Source organism: Alosa pseudoharengus, unplaced genomic scaffold (assembly GCF_046254945.1).
Source record: "Alosa pseudoharengus isolate Yale_2024_CS ecotype anadromous, Long Island Sound unplaced genomic scaffold, YU_APseudo_1.1 YU_APseudo_1.1_scf_11, whole genome shotgun sequence".
Lineage (NCBI taxonomy): Eukaryota > Metazoa > Chordata > Actinopteri > Clupeiformes > Clupeidae > Alosa > Alosa pseudoharengus.
In genome coordinates, this window is record NW_027468576.1 from 26,104,992 (window position 1) to 26,125,694 (window position 20,703).

A 20,703-nucleotide genomic window follows, 5' to 3' on the forward strand; every position below is an offset into this window, starting at 1 on the left:
ACACAAGCATTAAGCTTCACAAAAAAAATTGTAAACTGAAGAATGCAAGAAAAGCCTATTAAACTTTGTTACATTCGCAATAACTCTTCTTTTCTTTTCCTACAAGCCAATGGTATTGAAAGAAGCATTTGTTTGACCAACGGCACGTAGGCTATACTTTACTCACAGTTCAACTTGTGTAGGGTATAATATACTACGTTTTATTTACATAGTAGCCTACCTTTCATACACAGAATGCAGCTCAAAGTGCTTTACGTTTGGAGCACTTAACCCAATAATAGAGAAAAAGGAAAAGAATGAAAAATAAAATAATACAAATAAACAAACCGATAAATAAAACATCAGATATTTAGAATAAAGTAAAGACGAGAATTCAGAGGGTGGAAAGGAGATAGATACAATAGCCTAGTAAAACCAGTGCAGTGAATTAGGAAGACCCTGTAAATATCAGCAGTGGAATGTAAAATAATGTGAAGAAATAGGCTACAAGATAACATGAGTTAACAAAAAGCTCTCATATACAGGTATTTTTTTTTCAGGTCGGGAAAAATCATCTCTGATTAAGACGCTTACAGATTTGTTTAGATTCTCAACAGATTCTAAAGGTGACATAGCATGGCAAAAACCACTTGGTGTACACTTAGTGAAACTACCACAAGTAAGCTTAACTAAAATAGATGTTTGAAAATATCATTAGAGTAAAAAGGATCAGCTTTCCCCCCCCCCTTTTTTTTTTAAAAGGAAAAAAAAAAGATGAAACACAAAACACGAAGTAAAAACAAAGAAAAAAAACAAAAGTGCTGTATTTAAGCAGAGTGAAAACATTTGGGGGACGATTCACTCGAGAGAACAGCCCTAATTTACAATTCATTAAATATCAGCTTCGTTTCAGAAAGCCTCTCCATATAAACAAGTTACACTTAGCCGACGGGATGCGGAGGCTCCGAGTTAGGTCTGTCTGGCCAGTTAGGAAGGCGCATACAGATCGTGTGTGGTGAACGCTAGATACTAGGCTACAGCAAGACAGGTGTTTCACGGGTCCAATTTGCTTTAACTACTGGACGGAAAAAGACACAATTACCTGCTCCAACTGTAGTTCTCGCCTTGTGAAATAGGGTCACCGGTGGACAATGATCCATACATGTCCAGAAATATAACACTAACGACTGAAAGCGCGGCGCTCCCCCCAGCGACGGAGACTCGAATGAGCACTTCTCCTTGGCGCACGGCTCATATAGGCCTGATACGTAATAGGAGACGCACGTCAATCGAATGCTGCGTCTAAATTGACAACACATTATGCAGTAGCAAACATCGACATTTTTTTTTTTTTTGTCTTTTATTTATAAAAATACCAAAAGTCTTCATAACATTACATTCATTACATTCCTTAAAAACGTTCCTCATGCTTTATAGCATTTCCATTCTACATTACATTACATACATCACATTGAGCTTTCATAAATATGTGCAAAAAAGCAGGTTTGTCTCAATATACAGAACAATCTGGCAAATCTATTTTCACACCTTCCCATGTAATCTGAATGAATGGGTTATTATAAATAAACATTTCATTGAAAACCTCCATATCACCAGTATTTCCATAGTATACATACAGTGTTTCCATCAACTTTCTCAATTTAAATCCAAATAATTGACAAATATTCAAACCCATTTGTCTTTTTTTAACTACTGTTCTTCTTATCCAGATCGAATGTCTTGCTACTGCCAAAAAAATGTTCAATGCTTGGTTACTTTTTTTCCCCTTATCACTACTCCCAAATAAAAACAACTTTTCCCAATTCTCCTGTATGTATATTTCTTCTTGTCCAAAACCTTTTGCTATTTCCTTCATCATTTTAAGAAAAATGTTTAACTTTTGACAACCAAAAAACATATGCTTTAGACCTTCTTTTTCTTCTCTGCACACTTTACATAGTTCATCTTCCGCAAAACCCATTTTAAACAGTCTCATTTCATTCAAAATACAATTATGGGCCAATAGAAAATCAAAATTCTCCAAAGTTGGACATTTCAAGGTATTTCTTATGTTTTTCCAAATATCTTCAACATTTAAGTCTTCGAACATTTTAGTCCAATATATGTTTGCTCTTGGCTGTCTGAAAGCTTTATCTCTAAAATATCCATAGAAAATCTTCAGTACACACATATCTAGTGTTACTTTTGTTTCTTTTAGAAAAACTTTCATTGTTCCCTCTTCCTTCTTTTTAACATTCCAGTCAATTGTCTCCATCCATTCCTTTGGTATTGATTTCTTTACACTTTCAAGTTCTTTTTCAATTTTCTCTCTACCATAATCTTTATTTACAGCCTCTATTTCATCATAGAAAACTGTTAAAGGCAGGAATCCTTTCTTTACCTCATAGAAAAGATCTCCCACTCTATGGAATCCTGCTTCAAACCACTGTTTTGCAGTCTCCCCTCCCACACATTTAAACATTGGATTGTAAAATATTGGTTGGTTCAAAATTTCTTTTCTCCCTTCAGGTTGAAAGTGTACATTATCTATAAAATCACTCCATGCTCCCAAGACTTCTCTGTAGAACTCTGGTATTCCTATAGTCATATGGTCTCTGGTTTTCATCCATAAGATATTGGCTCCCATTCCAAATTGTTTATTTAAAAAATACAGCATCGTTTTTTTCCATTCTCTATCCCCTTGGCTCAGAAAAAGCTTTACTGTTTTGATCCGCAATGCCCTCATTCTTATACTTGGATCCAACAATCCCAACCCCCCCTCCTCCACTCTCCCAATTAAAGTGTCATAGGCTATTTTGGATGGTTTCCCATCCCAAATGAAATCTCTGATTATTATCTTTAAGTCTTTAGCCACTGTTTTTGGAAGGCTCACTGATCGATCCCAGGATATACCATATTTTTGATAAATATAAGGTATTGAGCACCAAAATCTTTCCTTTAAGTGTTAAGTTTCTCCTTCTCCAAAAAGTCAGTCTATTTTTCATTTTTCCAAGCATTTCCTCCCACATTGTCTTTGTATTCTCTATTTCTTTTGCTCCTACTCTCACACCCAAAATTTTAAGATTACTATGTACCTCTTTAAAGGGAAGTTTTATTGATGAGACATTTTTACCTATCCTCAAGTATTCAGTTTTATTCATATTCATTTTAGCTCCTGAGCCTTTACTATATACTTCAAAAACTTTTATCACTTCATTAACACTCTGTTCATCTTTTAAGATCAATGTTGTATCATCTGCATATTGATATATCTTCGTTTCAGTATTATTAAACTCCCCCACCCCCACACCTTTTATCTTATTCTCCGCATTAATTGCTAACCCTAAGGGTTCAGCCACCAAGGAATACAATAATGCTGATAAAGGACATCCCTGTCTTATTGATCGATCGTGTTATATAAAAAAAATCAGTTGTAAAACCATTGCACTTAACACAGCTCTTTGCTTCAACATATAAAGCTTTTAAACAGTTTATTATTTTTTCTCCAAACCCAAATCTTTCTAGCACAGCAAATAAAAAACCATGTTCTACTCTATCAAAAGCTTTTTCTAAATCTGCACTAATTAAAAAACCACTCTTTCTTTCTCTTTCCATATGCCATAAAGTATCTCTAACACTGTTTACTGTATCTGATATATCCTTTCCTAATACTGCATATGCTTGGTTTGTCTGAATAATTAACGGTAAAACATGCTTTAATCTATTTGCTATTAATTTTGCCAATATCTTGTAATCACAATTTAAAAGACTTATTGGTCTAAAATTTTGTAACTCTTCTTTATCTCCTTTTCTTTTATAAATTATTTTAATTATCCCTCTCGTCATAGTGGGGCTAAGTGATCCTCCCTCCCACACCTCTTCAAAAACTAGTCTCTAAATAGGTATCAAAACATGTTTAAAGACCTTATAGAACTCACAACTCTAACCCAGGACTCTTTCCATTTTTCATTCCCTCAATTGCCTTTCCTATTTCTTCATAATCAATGTCTTTGTTGCACATTTCTTTATCCGCTTTCCCAACCCTCTTCTTTATTTTACTCAAAAGAAAATCTTTTGCTTCTTCCTCAACTCCTTTTTTTGTGAAGAGCTTGGAGTAATACATTTGTATTTCTTTTAGTATATGTTTTATATCTGTTACTCTTTCCCCTTCCTCATTTTTTAAGCTCTTAATCTCTTCAGATTTTTGTCTATTCTTTTCTAAATCAAAAAAGAATTTTGTACATCTTTCACCTTCTACCATGTATTTAGCTCTACTTCTTATCATTGCCCCTTGATATTTCATTTCTTCTATTCTTTTAAGTTCTTCTTCCAACTCTACCACTATCCTCTTCTGCCCCATTTAATTTTCTTATTACATTCTCCAGGTCTTTCCTTATCACATTTTCCCTGCTTATCCTATCTTTACTCCTTTTCTTACAGAAATCAATTGAATATTTTTTTATATCAAATTTTAGATTATCCCACCAAATACCCAAATTATTCTCATACAGGTCCATTTCCCTTTTACTGTTAGCAATTATACCTTCAATTTCCATTTGATACACATTATCTTTTAAAACATCAGTGTTTAAACACCACACTCCAGGACCTCTTTCTACTTTACTCAAATCTATCTTGAAAACAATATAATCATGATCACTAAACCCACATCTTCTATAATAAATGCTCTTGATACTTTCCTCAAAACTCCTCTTTGTTAAAACCATGTCAATTCTACTCTGTTTCAACTGATCAAGCACAATTTGTTTCCTGCTATATTTTCTTACTCCCTTATTCCTCTCTCTCCATACATCTTGCAGGTCATTGTCATTTATTAAACGTTTTAATTCATATCTTCCTCTCTCTGTTTTAAAAACCATAGTATCTGCAATGTCATCTTTCTCCAAAGGAGTATTGAAATCCCCAACAATTACAGTTTCCCCCCAATCTTCTAATAACACCTTACGTTTCTTAAAAAAAGAAACCTTTTCTTTATCATCATTTGGTGCATGTAAATTACAAATATTTACTTTTTCATTGTCCTTTTCAAATCTTACACTTAATATTTTCCCCTCATTATCACTATATATTTTTGTTACTTTATCACACACATTCCTTTTAATTAAGAAAGCCACTCCTCTTCCTTTTTTTCCATTATTAAAAACAACTTCTCCGTCCCACCCCGTTTTTATTCCTTCCACCACCTTGTCTGTCCAGTTAGTCTCTTGTAAGATGATTATTTCACTTCTTTCAGTGTCCTTGATCAGTCTCTGTAGTTTCTCTGGGTTCACCCCTCCTCTTAAATTTAAAGAAATAAAATTAAGTCCCATTAGCAAAATAAATAAAACAAAAAATCTAATAAAAAACAAAAGTGAAAAACTCCCCCCCATTATTATTTATGTCTTTTTCAACAGACACTCCGGCACTGGCAATCTTAGTCTTCTTTTCTCTTGCTCAGCCAGCACTGCTTTTATATTAATTGTTGGCTTTAACCTAGTTCTTGAATGTTTGAAACCTATAGGTTTGGAAAAAAGCCCACCTTCATCATCTGCTTCCCGCTCTCTCTTATTGTTTTGACTTTCAAGGTCCATTTCCTCACTCTCATCTTCCTCCGTCTCATGTCTCGACTGCTGCCCATCGATACTCTCCGCAGTCAGCAGCAACGACGTGTCATCTTTCTCCCCCTCCGACGTTGTTGCTCTCACCAGCTTCGTCGTAGTCTCCGTTCCTGCCTTCTGTCTCTCGTTCTCCGACACTGTTGCTCCCACCAACTGCGTCTCCACCTCCACTCCTGCCGTCTGTCTCTCGTTCTCCGACACTGTTGCTCCCACCAACTGCGTCTCCAACTCCACTCCTGCCGTCTGTCTCTCGTTCTCCGACACTGTTGCTCCCACCAACTGCGTCTCCACCTCCACTCCTGCAGTCTGTCTCTCTCCTTCCGACACTGGTTCTCCCCCCATCTGCACAGTCACCTCCTCTCCCTCTGTCTGTTTCCCACCATCCAACTCTGTTGCTCTCACCAACTTCGACGTCGACGTAGCCTCCTCTCCTGCACTCTCGTTGCTCTCCTCTCCATCTTCTCTTTCTCCGGTGTCGCAGATACACCTAATGTCCGCCCTCTTGCAGTCCGGGCACTTGAGCGCAGTGCACTGCCTGGCCATGTGCCCCTGCTGGAGACATTCTCGACATGTGAATTCTGGACAGTCCCTCATGATATGTCCTGGCCCCATACATTGTCTGCATATTCTTATTTGTTTGTCGTGAATCACTCGCACATACTGCGGTCCGTCTGACGTCTCAAACTTTACACTATATGGTAATGAAGCCACTTCTTTTGGGAATCTGACCTTTAAATACCTCGTTCCATCTGCCACTGTTGTTCCCGGGTACATCCTTCTTCTTAAAGGAAGGATTGGCTCCACTCCCCACCTAGCCAGTTTCTCCAATACTTCCCCATCAGTCGTGTAAGGCGGCAAGTGTAGGAAAGAAACCAGAATCTCGGTTCTTCGTAGTCTTTTTACTCCGACCAACTTCCCCTCATATAACATTCCCTCCTCTAAAATCTCCAGACAGTCCACGTGCTCGAAAGTAGCTTCAAATTGTTTGTCTTTTGGTCTAAACGCCATTAACTTCCCAACTCCAACCAACTTCTCAATCTCTGTAATTAACACAATTGGATTCACCTTCGTCAATTTCTCCGTTTCGATGATCACGGAAAGGTCTCTTGTGAAATGTCTTATCTTCGTGCTGTCTGGTAGGCCTAGTTTTGTTCCACTGGGGTCGTTCACTTTTTCTTGATTTCTCTCCTCTCTTCTTCCTCCTTCACCCACCTCCTTCTCCACACTTTCTGTACTGATGTCCACCTTTGTCATGTCCAAATTCGTTGTCCTTGCCCGTTCCGCGTCTGTTTCAGAATCCTCCATTTCCAGTCCAGGTCGATTACCGTGTGATCTGTTGGGTTTGAACTCCCCCAGCCTGAGCTGGTCTTGTTCCCGAGAGAAAAAAGAAACAAAAACTAACTGAAAAAAAGGTTTAAACGTGCTATGAATGAAGAATAAAAATCGACTTCACTCGAGGGAGCCTTTCTCCCTCCACTGCAGCCAAACGCTCACTGAAGCAAAAGGGGGCGTGTTCAGCGTGGTATGGCCGTAAGCGAAAGATACCGGTCAAAGTAGCCTACTTAAAGCCTCTTCAACCCGGCTAGGAGTCACACGCGTGTTACCCGCCTGCCTCTCAGCCTCGAGAACGCCAAGCCAGCTGTTGGCAGTCAACTCGTCCTTTTCTTCCCCAACCGGTTGCTCGCTTATACATTGTTTTAGAAAATACGTATGCATTTTCATTTGTTTATTTATTTTATGGTTTTGCAAACACAGGAAGCAAACAGTCAAGGTGTAGAAAAATTGCCGGGCAGCCAAAGGTGAACGGAGCAGGCACGCACAGAAAGACAGCCTAAAAAAAACAAAAAACAGTTGCACTGGCTGAAGGTGGGAAAAGCTTACGGCACCTGGTATTCCCAGGCGGTCTCCCATCCAAGTACTAACCAGGCCCGACGCTGCTTAGCTTCCGAGATCGGACGAGATCGGGCGTGTTCAGCGTGGTATGGCCGTAAGCGAAAGCTACCGGTCAAAATAGCCTACTTAAAGCTCCTCCCGCGTGTTACCCGTCTGCCTCTCAGCCCCGAGAGCGCCAGGCCAGCTAATAGAACACTAACGACGCAAAGCATGGCAGCTCCAGCGACGTGAATGGGCGCTTCTCCTTGGCGCACGGCTTATAGACCTGATACGTAATAGCAGACACACGTCAATCGAATGCTGCGTCTAAGTTGACAACATATGATGCAGTAGCAACTGCTGATAAGCAAAACTCCATGAAGTACACTGATATTAGCTTATCAAACATCGATTGACACTGCGCGTAAAAACAGGATCTTTGGTGATTCGCTTTACTTGGGAGATCCAGCAACGAGTAACTTGTGAGATGTTCAGAACAATATTATACAACTTGTGATGTCGACAGGAAGGCAGACTATGTTTTCAATAATCAGACAGTGTGAGAAAAAAAAAAAAAAAGTTTCATTGTAAGATGACTTGCAGTTTGTGTGCTTTGAGACCCCTGAAGATTTTCTCGTATAGGACGAACTCGGTCGAGGAAACAAATGACAACAATCCTGGATGCGCTTTCTTCTATATGCTGTCTACACTCTAATCAGTCGTGGGCTAGACTGAAACAATCAAAAGCACCCACCGGAACGCAGCGGAACCTAAAGAGTGGGCCAGGACATTGGACAGCATCATCCCTTTGCAGCTCTTGGGCGAACCGCTGCCTGACATTACACCGCGGGCTCGTAGCCTACGTCGGATATACAGTGGATTTACAGGCACCCATTTTCATCTTCTTCAAAACATAACGGAGGGGATTGAATACAGCAAGACAAGAATTCTACTACTAGAAGGTTAAAACTACAGGGACATGGGAAACCAATCACACAGCTGCTGCTCAACAACGATCTAAACTTTCCCGATGAACACAAGCATTAAGCTTCACAAAAAAAAATTGTAAACTGAAGAATGCAAGAAAAGCCTATTAAACTTTGTTACATTCGCAATAACTCTTCTTTTCTTTTCCTACAAGCCAATGGTATTGAAAGAAGCATTTGTTTGACCAACGGCACGTAGGCTATACTTTACTCACAGTTCAACTTGTGTAGGGTATAATATACTACGTTTTATTTACATAGTAGCCTACCTTTCATACACAGAATGCAGCTCAAAGTGCTTTACGTTTGGAGCACTTAACCCAATAATAGAGAAAAAGGAAAAGAATGAAAAATAAAATAATACAAATAAACAAACCGATAAATAAAACATCAGATATTTAGAATAAAGTAAAGACGAGAATTCAGAGGGTGGAAAGGAGATAGATACAATAGCCTAGTAAAACCAGTGCAGTGAATTAGGAAGACCCTGTAAATATCAGCAGTGGAATGTAAAATAATGTGAAGAAATAGGCTACAAGATAACATGAGTTAACAAAAAGCTCTCATATACAGGTTTTTTTTTTTCAGGTCGGGAAAAATCATCTCTGATTAAGACGCATACAGATTTGTTTAGATTCTCAACAGATTCTAAAGGTGACATAGCATGGCAAAAACCACTTGGTGTACACTTAGTGAAACTACCACAAGTAAGCTTAACTAAAATAGATGTTTGAAAATATCATTAGAGTAAAAAGGATCAGCTTTCCCCCCCCCCTTTTTTTTTAAAAGGAAAAAAAAAGATGAAACACAAAACACGAAGTAAAAACAAAGAAAAAAAAAAAACAAAAGTGCTGTTTTTAAGCAGAGTGAAAACATTTGGGGGACGTTTCACTCGAGAGAACAGCCCTAATTTACAATTCATTAAATATCAGCTTCGTTTCAGAAAGCCTCTCCATATAAACAAGTTACACTTAGCCGACGGGATGCGGAGGCTCCGAGTTAGGTCTGTCTGGCCAGTTAGGAAGGCGCATACAGATCGTGTGTGGTGAACGCTAGATACTAGGCTACAGCAAGACAGGTGTTTCACGGGTCCAATTTGCTTTAACTACTGGACGGAAAAAGACACAATTACCTGCTCCAACTGTAGTTCTCGCCTTGTGAAATAGGGTCACCGGTGGACAATGATCCATACATGTCCAGAAATATAACACTAACGACTGAAAGCGCGGCGCTCCCCCCAGCGACGGAGACTCGAATGAGCACTTCTCCTTGGCGCACGGCTCATATAGGCCTGATACGTAATAGGAGACGCACGTCAATCGAATGCTGCGTCTAAATTGACAACACATTATGCAGTAGCAACTGTTGTCAAGCAAACCTCCATGAAGTACACTGAAATCAGCTTATCAAATATCAATTCACACTGCGCGCAAAACCGGGAACTTTGTTTTTTCAAACGGAGGAAGCAAAAAGTCAAGGGGGTAGAAAAGGCGACCAAATGTGTGAAGGAAGGTAGGGAGCAGGCACGCACGCACAGTCAGACGGCCTAAAAAAAAATCAGTTGCACTGGCTGAAGGTGAGAAAAGCTTAGGGGAGCGCGGGGCACAAAGTAACACTTTTTGGTTATGGCTAAATAATTCTAAAATCATTTGAGTTTCACTAGTTATACTTTTTAACAAGCAACATACATATCTCTGTTACACATATGCACTGGAAGTTTGTTTGTAGGAGCTACTGTTCTTTTACAATTCCACCGAGAGTGGCGATAGGTGAAATGTTACAACCTGCCCCATATGCGGGGTTAGTTGTAACACTCATCCCAAAGGCTGTTTTTAATTAAATTAATTCAATAAATGTATCTGAATGTGTATGATAGAATAGGATCTGACTATTTATGATACATAAGTCATGAACTAACAACAGACGTGTGTCGAAAATTGACTTTATTTTCTATACGGAGAAATAACATGAGAAATATGCGCCAATGGAAGCTAAGAGTCTAACCAAGGTCAATCCTGCCAAGAAAAGCCCTCAAACCTGAAAACACATGAGGCAAAATGCAAAACATCACAAAAACTAACTAAACTAACACTAATACGCGCATATTTTTGTATTGCAACATCATTATACAGTATGAGTGGCTTAGTTGTAACAGCGCGTTACAACTAACCCCGCTGGGTCACGTTTGTTATAAAATAAGCTAGCTCCTGCTATGAGTTGGCTACATGTTTCAAAACGGTGTTCATTTTTAGCCTACAAGACGGTTATTAAGATGATACAAGATTGGAGTCAGTGAGCTGCACCCACAACTCAGTATTGGAAAGACAAGTACAACCTAGACATTTACGTTGATGTCTTCAAAAGGCGTTTTGCTGCAGATCTACGTGGAAACACGTCCATACTGACTGAAAATTTGTGGAACACCGTCTCATAGTAGTGTGATTAACTGACCAATAGCATGCCTCGATCAACCCCCTGCAAATAGGGAAAAAGTCCGTGTTACATTTAACCCCGCGTTACTTTGTGCCCCGCGCTCCCCTACGGCACCTGGTATTCCCAGGCGGTCTCCCATCCAAGTACTAACCAGGCCCGACGCTGCTTAGCTTCCGAGATCGGACGAGATTTTTTTTTTTTTTTTTTGTCTTTTATTTATAAAAATACCAAAAGTCTTCATAACATTACATTCATTACATTCCTTAAAAACGTTCCTCATGCTTTATAGCATTTCCATTCTACATTACATTACATACATCACATTGAGCTTTCATAAATATGTGCAAAAAAGCAGGTTTGTCTCAATATACAGAACAATCTGGCAAATCTATTTTCACACCTTCCCATGTAATCTGAATGAATGGGTTATTATAAATAAACATTTCATTGAAAACCTCCATATCACCAGTATTTCCATAGTATACATACAGTGTTTCCATCAACTTTCTCAATTTAAATCCAAATAATTGACAAATATTCAAACCCATTTGTCTTTTTTTAACTACTGTTCAGGGGCGTCACTAGACCTTATTCACTGGGGCACGTGCCTTAGTAAAAGTCTCCAGTGCCCCAGTAAAATTCTAGCGCGGCTCTAGCTGGAAACGGCATTCATGAGCGCATCTCCGTGCCTGCTTTAATCATGGCTCGAGTCTGTCACTTACCAGCCAATAATAAAAAAAAAACAAGGAATAAAGAAAGGGGCCATAATAGCCAATCAGGAAATAGCACCTCTGTAGCTGGCTAAGATTGAACGCAACAACCAATGAAAATCGTTCACATGATTCTTCCGAGTGTTTCGTTGTACTGCACACACATACACTGTGGATTGTGGAATCACTTTGAGCATAGAGTAAGTCGTCCCCTGTTTAATGTTACAACAAATTCACAACTTGTTTGACAGAAAAAAATACAAGTTGATCGCTGTTAGAGAGTGTTAGGGTAACATAACATAACTAGCATCTGTTTTTCAATGCTTAGCGTCATTGTAGCCTAAATTTAGCAACAGTTTACCAGCTTGTGCTCTCTCCCTCACACACACACGCACACCATGCGTAGGCTGCATGCACACATGCGGACAATTAATAAGGATTTATATGTATACTGTAGAGACTCCTGTAAAAGTAGCCTATACTGTTTGTGAAGCTGTCCTACTGTAAAACTAAACACAGCCTTCTGACTATTCAGAGATGGACATCAGAAAATTCTTCCTGAACAGAGGGGGAGGAACAGTGAGGAGGATGAGGGAGGTATGATCATTTTGCCCACATTAACGGTAACATTAACATTTATGCTGGTAATAGCCAGTGCTGTGATTTGATCAATGGTTTAATGGCAAACTTAAATAAGTTTGCTGCATTTGCAAATGTAGCCTATAATAATATACACAGAATCAGAATAGCCATCTGTGTAGATTATTATAGGCTACATTTGCAAATTATCACCAAAACTCAGTATGAAGGCTTTAGTAGGCTATTTAAGCTACAAAGAACTGCAGTATTGCCAGGATGTATATAGGACCCTTGCCTGGGAGGGAAGTATATCTCACTTTTGACTAAAAATAAGCTTCCCTTGTGTTAGTAGGAAAGCCTATTAAATTAATGCATGTGAGTATAGGCCTACTTATGCCTATGTGTTTGGATGTTGCTGGATAGTGGCTGCTACAACAATTGAGGGAGAGAGTGCTGGAGGAGGAGGAGGAGGAGAAGGTCGAGAAGAGAGGGGAGAAAGAGCACAGGCTGGGCAGTCCAATACCAGGCAGGAGGAGGAGGAGGAGAGACAGGCAAGAAACGGATGAGGACATGATGGGGGCTAGGCGTAAAACTATTCAGAGTATGGAGGAGGATGTCTGTGACCTAGGGGAGATATGTGATGGTCCAAATCAGGCTAGCCATTTATTCATATTGCGCGCACAGTTATTATTATTTTTTTTTTATGTATTGAGAGTTGGGGGCCTGTGCCCCAGCAAAGCTCTAGGTCTAGAATCGCCCCTGCTACTGTTCTTCTTATCCAGATCGAATGTCTTGCTACTGCCAAAAAAATGTTCAATGCTTGGTTACTTTTTTTCCCCTTATCACTACTCCCAAATAAAAACAACTTTTCCCAATTCTCCTGTATGTATATTTCTTCTTGTCCAAAACCTTTTGCTATTTCCTTCATCATTTTAAGAAAAATGTTTAACTTTTGACAACCAAAAAACATATGCTTTAGACCTTCTTTTTCTTCTCTGCACACTTTACATAGTTCATCTTCCGCAAAACCCATTTTAAACAGTCTCATTTCATTCAAAATACAATTATGGGCCAATAGAAAATCAAAATTCTCCAAAGTTGGACATTTCAAGGTATTTCTTATGTTTTTCCAAATATCTTCAACATTTAAGTCTTCGAACATTTTAGTCCAATATATGTTTGCTCTTGGCTGTCTGAAAGCTTTATCTCTAAAATATCCATAGAAAATCTTCAGTACACACATATCTAGTGTTACTTTTGTTTCTTTTAGAAAAACTTTCATTGTTCCCTCTTCCTTCTTTTTAACATTCCAGTCAATTGTCTCCATCCATTCCTTTGGTATTGATTTCTTTACACTTTCAAGTTCTTTTTCAATTTTCTCTCTACCATAATCTTTATTTACAGCCTCTATTTCATCATAGAAAACTGTTAAAGGCAGGAATCCTTTCTTTACCTCATAGAAAAGATCTCCCACTCTATGGAATCCTGCTTCAAACCACTGTTTTGCAGTCTCCCCTCCCACACATTTAAACATTGGATTGTAAAATATTGGTTGGTTCAAAATTTCTTTTCTCCCTTCAGGTTGAAAGTGTACATTATCTATAAAATCACTCCATGCTCCCAAGACTTCTCTGTAGAACTCTGGTATTCCTATAGTCATATGGTCTCTGGTTTTCATCCATAAGATATTGGCTCCCATTCCAAATTGTTTGTTTAAAAAATACAGCATCGTTTTTTTCCATTCTCTATCCCCTTGGCTCAGAAAAAGCTTTACTGTTTTGATCCGCAATGCCCTCATTCTTATACTTGGATCCAACAATCCCAACCCCCCCTCCTCCACTCTCCCAATTAAAGTGTCATAGGCTATTTTGGATGGTTTCCCATCCCAAATGAAATCTCTGATTATTATCTTTAAGTCTTTAGCCACTGTTTTTGGAAGGCTCACTGATCCCAGGATATACCATATTTTTGATAAATATAAGGTATTGAGCACCAAAATCTTTCCTTTAAGTGTTAAGTTTCTCCTTCTCCAAAAAGTCAGTCTATTTTTCATTTTTCCAAGCATTTCCTCCCACATTGTCTTTGTATTCTCTATTTCTTTTGCTCCTACTCTCACACCCAAAATTTTAAGATTACTATGTACCTCTTTAAAGGGAAGTTTTATTGATGAGACATTTTTACCTATCCTCAAGTATTCAGTTTTATTCATATTCATTTTAGCTCCTGAGCCTTTACTATATACTTCAAAAACTTTTATCACTTCATTAACACTCTGTTCATCTTTTAAGATCAATGTTGTATCATCTGCATATTGATATATCTTCGTTTCAGTATTATTAAACTCCCCCACCCCCACACCTTTTATCTTATTCTCCGCATTAATTGCTAACCCTAAGGGTTCAGCCACCAAGGAATACAATAATGCTGATAAAGGACATCCCTGTCTTATTGATCGTGTTATATAAAAAAAATCAGTTGTAAAACCATTGCACTTAACACAGCTCTTTGCTTCAACATATAAAGCTTTTAAACAGTTTATTATTTTTTCTCCAAACCCAAATCTTTCTAGCACAGCAAATAAAAAACCATGTTCTACTCTATCAAAAGCTTTTTCTAAATCTGCACTAATTAAAAAACCACTCTTTCTTTCTCTTTCCATATGCCATAAAGTATCTCTAACACTGTTTACTGTATCTGATATATCCTTTCCTAATACTGCATATGCTTGGTTTGTCTGAATAATTAACGGTAAAACATGCTTTAATCTATTTGCTATTAATTTTGCCAATATCTTGTAATCACAATTTAAAAGACTTATTGGTCTAAAATTTTGTAACTCTTCTTTATCTCCTTTTCTTTTATAAATTATTTTAATTATCCCTCTCGTCATAGTGGGGCTAAGTGATCCTCCCTCCCACACCTCTTCAAAAACTAGTCTCAAAATAGGTATCAAAACATGTTTAAAGACCTTATAGAACTCACATGGTAAACCATCTAACCCAGGACTCTTTCCATTTTTCATTCCCTCAATTGCCTTTCCTATTTCTTCATAATCAATGTCTTTGTTGCACATTTCTTTATCCGCTTTCCCAACCCTCTTCTTTATTTTACTCAAAAGAAAATCTTTTGCTTCTTCCTCAACTCCTTGTTTTGTGAAGAGCTTGGAGTAATACATTTGTATTTCTTTTAGTATATGTTTTATATCTGTTACTCTTTCCCCTTCCTCATTTTTTAAGCTCTTAATCTCTTCAGATTTTTGTCTATTCTTTTCTAAATCAAAAAAGAATTTTGTACATCTTTCACCTTCTACCATGTATTTAGCTCTACTTCTTATCATTGCCCCTTGATATTTCATTTCTTCTATTCTTTTAAGTTCTTCTTCCAACTCTACCACTCTATCTATATCCTCTTCTGCCCCATTTAATTTTCTTATTACATTCTCCAGGTCTTTCCTTATCACATTTTCCCTGCTTATCCTATCTTTACTCCTTTTCTTACAGAAATCAATTGAATATTTTTTTATATCAAATTTTAGATTATCCCACCAAATACCCAAATTATTCTCATACAGGTCCATTTCCCTTTTACTGTTAGCAATTATACCTTCAATTTCCATTTGATACACATTATCTTTTAAAACATCAGTGTTTAAACACCACACTCCAGGACCTCTTTCTACTTTACTCAAATCTATCTTGAAAACAATATAATCATGATCACTAAACCCACATCTTCTATAATAAATGCTCTTGATACTTTCCTCAAAACTCCTCTTTGTTAAAACCATGTCAATTCTACTCTGTTTCAACTGATCAAGCACAATTTGTTTCCTGCTATATTTTCTTACTCCCTTATTCCTCTCTCTCCATACATCTTGCAGGTCATTGTCATTTATTAAACGTTTTAATTCATATCTTCCTCTCTCTGTTTTAAAAACCATAGTATCTGCAATGTCATCTTTCTCCAAAGGAGTATTGAAATCCCCAACAATTACAGTTTCCCCCCAATCTTCTAATAACACCTTAAGTTTCTTAAAAAAAGAAACCTTTTCTTTATCATCATTTGGTGCATGTAAATTACAAATATTTACTTTTTCATTGTCCTTTTCAAATCTTACACTTAATATTTTCCCCTCATTATCACTATATATTTTTGTTACTTTATCACACACATTCCTTTTAATTAAGAAAGCCACTCCTCTTCCTTTTTTTCCATTATTAAAAACAACTTCTCCGTCCCACCCCGTTTTTATTCCTTCCACCACCTTGTCTGTCCAGTTAGTCTCTTGTAAGATGATTATTTCACTTCTTTCAGTGTCCTTGATCAGTCTCTGTAGTTTCTCTGGGTTCACCCCTCCTCTTAAATTTAAAGAAATAAAATTAAGTCCCATTAGCAAAATAAATAAAACAAAAAATCTAATAAAAAACAAAAGTGAAAAACTCCCCCCCATTATTATTTATGTCTTTTTCAACAGACACTCCGGCACTGGCAATCTTAGTCTTCTTTTCTCTTGCTCAGCCAGCACTGCTTTTATATTAATTGTTGGCTTTAACCTAGTTCTTGAATGTTTGAAACCTATAGGTTTGGAAAAAAGCCCACCTTCATCATCTGCTTCCCGCTCTCTCTTATTGTTTTGACTTTCAAGGTCCATTTCCTCACTCTCATCTTCCTCCGTCTCATGTCTCGACTGCTGCCCATCGATACTCTCCGCAGTCAGCAGCAACGACGTGTCATCTTTCTCCCCCTCCGACGTTGTTGCTCTCACCAGCTTCGTCGTAGTCTCCGTTCCTGCCTTCTGTCTCTCGTTCTCCGACACTGTTGCTCCCACCAACTGCGTCTCCACCTCCACTCCTGCCGTCTGTCTCTCGTTCTCCGACACTGTTGCTCCCACCAACTGCGTCTCCAACTCCACTCCTGCCGTCTGTCTCTCGTTCTCCGACACTGTTGCTCCCACCAACTGCGTCTCCACCTCCACTCCTGCAGTCTGTCTCTCTCCTTCCGACACTGGTTCTCCCCCCATCTGCACAGTCACCTCCTCTCCCTCTGTCTGTTTCCCACCATCCAACTCTGTTGCTCTCACCAACTTCGACGTCGACGTAGCCTCCTCTCCTGCACTCTCGTTGCTCTCCTCTCCATCTTCTCTTTCTCCGGTGTCGCAGATACACCTAATGTCCGCCCTCTTGCAGTCCGGGCACTTGAGCGCAGTGCACTGCCTGGCCATGTGCCCCTGCTGGAGACATTCTCGACATGTGAATTCTGGACAGTCCCTCATGATATGTCCTGGCCCCATACATTGTCTGCATATTCTTATTTGTTTGTCGTGAATCACTCGCACATACTGCGGTCCGTCTGACGTCTCAAACTTTACACTATATGGTAATGAAGCCACTTCTTTTGGGAATCTGACCTTTAAATACCTCGTTCCATCTGCCACTGTTGTTCCCGGGTACATCCTTCTTCTTAAAGGAAGGATTGGCTCCACTCCCCACCTAGCCAGTTTCTCCAATACTTCCCCATCAGTCGTGTAAGGCGGCAAGTGTAGGAAAGAAACCAGAATCTCGGTTCTTCGTAGTCTTTTTACTCCGACCAACTTCCCCTCATATAACATTCCCTCCTCTAAAATCTCCAGACAGTCCACGTGCTCGAAAGTAGCTTCAAATTGTTTGTCTTTTGGTCTAAACGCCATTAACTTCCCAACTCCAACCAACTTCTCAATCTCTGTAATTAACACAATTGGATTCACCTTCGTCAATTTCTCCGTTTCGATGATCACGGAAAGGTCTCTTGTGAAATGTCTTATCTTCGTGCTGTCTGGTAGGCCTAGTTTTGTTCCACTGGGGTCGTTCACTTTTTCTTGATTTCTCTCCTCTCTTCTTCCTCCTTCACCCACCTCCTTCTCCACACTTTCTGTACTGATGTCCACCTTTGTCATGTCCAAATTCGTTGTCCTTGCCCGTTCCGCGTCTGTTTCAGAATCCTCCATTTCCAGTCCAGGTCGATTACCGTGTGATCTGTTGGGTTTGAACTCCCCCAGCCTGAGCTGGTCTTGTTCCCGAGAGAAAAAAGAAACAAAAACTAACTGAAAAAAAGGTTTAAACGTGCTATGAATGAAGAATAAAAATCGACTTCACTCGAGGGAGCCTTTCTCCCTCCACTGCAGCCAAACGCTCACTGAAGCAAAAGGGGGCGTGTTCAGCGTGGTATGGCCGTAAGCGAAAGATACCGGTCAAAGTAGCCTACTTAAAGCCTCTTCAACCCGGCTAGGAGTCACACGCGTGTTACCCGCCTGCCTCTCAGCCTCGAGAACGCCAAGCCAGCTGTTGGCAGTCAACTCGTCCTTTTCTTCCCCAACCGGTTGCTCGCTTATACATTGTTTTAGAAAATACGTATGCATTTTCATTTGTTTATTTATTTTATGGTTTTGCAAACACAGGAAGCAAACAGTCAAGGTGTAGAAAAATTGCCGGGCAGCCAAAGGTGAACGGAGCAGGCACGCACAGAAAGACAGCCTAAAAAAAACAAAAAACAGTTGCACTGGCTGAAGGTGGGAAAAGCTTACGGCACCTGGTATTCCCAGGCGGTCTCCCATCCAAGTACTAACCAGGCCCGACGCTGCTTAGCTTCCGAGATCGGACGAGATCGGGCGTGTTCAGCGTGGTATGGCCGTAAGCGAAAGCTACCGGTCAAAATAGCCTACTTAAAGCTCCTCCCGCGTGTTACCCGTCTGCCTCTCAGCCCCGAGAGCGCCAGGCCAGCTAATAGAACACTAACGACGCAAAGCATGGCAGCTCCAGCGACGTGAATGGGCGCTTCTCCTTGGCGCACGGCTTATAGACCTGATACGTAATAGCAGACACACGTCAATCGAATGCTGCGTCTAAGTTGACAACATATGATGCAGTAGCAACTGCTGATAAGCAAAACTCCATGAAGTACACTGATATTAGCTTATCAAACATCGATTGACACTGCGCGTAAAAACAGGATCTTTGGTGATTCGCTTTACTTGGGAGATCCAGCAACGAGTAACTTGTGAGATGTTCAGAACAATATTATACAACTTGTGATGTCGACAGGAAGGCAGACTATGTTTTCAATAATCAGACAGTGTGAGAAAAAAAAAAAAAAAGTTTCATTGTAAGATGACTTGCAGTTTGTGTGCTTTGAGACCCCTGAAGATTTTCTCGTATAGGACGAACTCGGTCGAGGAAACAAATGACAACAATCCTGGATGCGCTTTCTTCTATATGCTGTCTACACTCTAATCAGTCGTGGGCTAGACTGAAACAATCAAAAGCACCCACCGGAACGCAGCGGAACCTAAAGAGTGGGCCAGGACATTGGACAGCATCATCCCTTTGCAGCTCTTGGGCGAACCGCTGCCTGACATTACACCGCGGGCTCGTAGCCTACGTCGGATATACAGTGGATTTACAGGCACCCATTTTCATCTTCTTCAAAACATAACGGAGGGGATTGAATACAGCAAGACAAGAATTCTACTACTAGAAGGTTAAAACTACAGGGACATGGGAAACCAATCACACAGCTGCTGCTCAACAACGATCTAAACTTTCCCGATGAACACAAGCATTAAGCTTCACAAAAAAAAATTGTAAACTGAAGAATGCAAGAAAAGCCTATTAAACTTTGTTACATTCGCAATAACTCTTCTTTTCTTTTCCTACAAGCCAATGGTATTGAAAGAAGCATTTGTTTGACCAACGGCACGTAGGCTATACTTTACTCACAGTTCAACTTGTGTAGGGTATAATATACTACGTTTTATTTACATAGTAGCCTACCTTTCATACACAGAATGCAGCTCAAAGTGCTTTACGTTTGGAGCACTTAACCCAATAATAGAGAAAAAGGAAAAGAATGAAAAATAAAATAATACAAATAAACAAACCGATAAATAAAACATCAGATATTTAGAATAAAGTAAAGACGAGAATTCAGAGGGTGGAAAGGAGATAGATACAATAGCCTAGTAAAACCAGTGCAGTGAATTAGGAAGACCCTGTAAATATCAGCAGTGGAATGTAAAATAATGTGAAGAAATAGGCTACAAGATAACATGAGTTAACAAAAAGCTCTCATATACAGGTTTTTTTTTTTCAGGTCGGGAAAAATCATCTCTGATTAAGACGCATACAGATTTGTTTAGATTCTCAACAGATTCTAAAGGTGACATAGCATGGCAAAAACCACTTGGTGTACACTTAGTGAAACTACCACAAGTAAGCTTAACTAAAATAGATGTTTGAAAATATCATTAGAGTAAAAAGGATCAGCTTTCCCCCCCCCCCTTTTTTTTTAAAAGGAAAAAAAAAGATGAAACACAAAACACGAAGTAAAAACAAAGAAAAAAAAAAAACAAAAGTGCTGTTTTTAAGCAGAGTGAAAACATTTGGGGGACGTTTCACTCGAGAGAACAGCCCTAATTTACAATTCATTAAATATCAGCTTCGTTTCAGAAAGCCTCTCCATATAAACAAGTTACACTTAGCCGACGGGATGCGG

The 20,703-nt window shown here is 39.2% G+C and overlaps 2 non-coding genes across 2 annotated transcripts; both read right to left on the bottom strand.

The window, feature by feature from the left end:
- Window positions 1-7,471: 7,471 nt before the first annotated feature.
- On the bottom strand, window positions 7,472-7,590 carry LOC143117592 (5S ribosomal RNA). Its single transcript, XR_012986040.1, has one exon. It is a non-coding gene; the product is annotated as a 5S ribosomal RNA (ribosomal RNA).
- An 11,139-nt stretch (window positions 7,591-18,729) lies between these two features.
- On the bottom strand, window positions 18,730-18,848 carry LOC143117596 (5S ribosomal RNA). The gene has a single exon (XR_012986043.1). It is a non-coding gene; the product is annotated as a 5S ribosomal RNA (ribosomal RNA).
- Window positions 18,849-20,703: the final 1,855 nt, after the last annotated feature.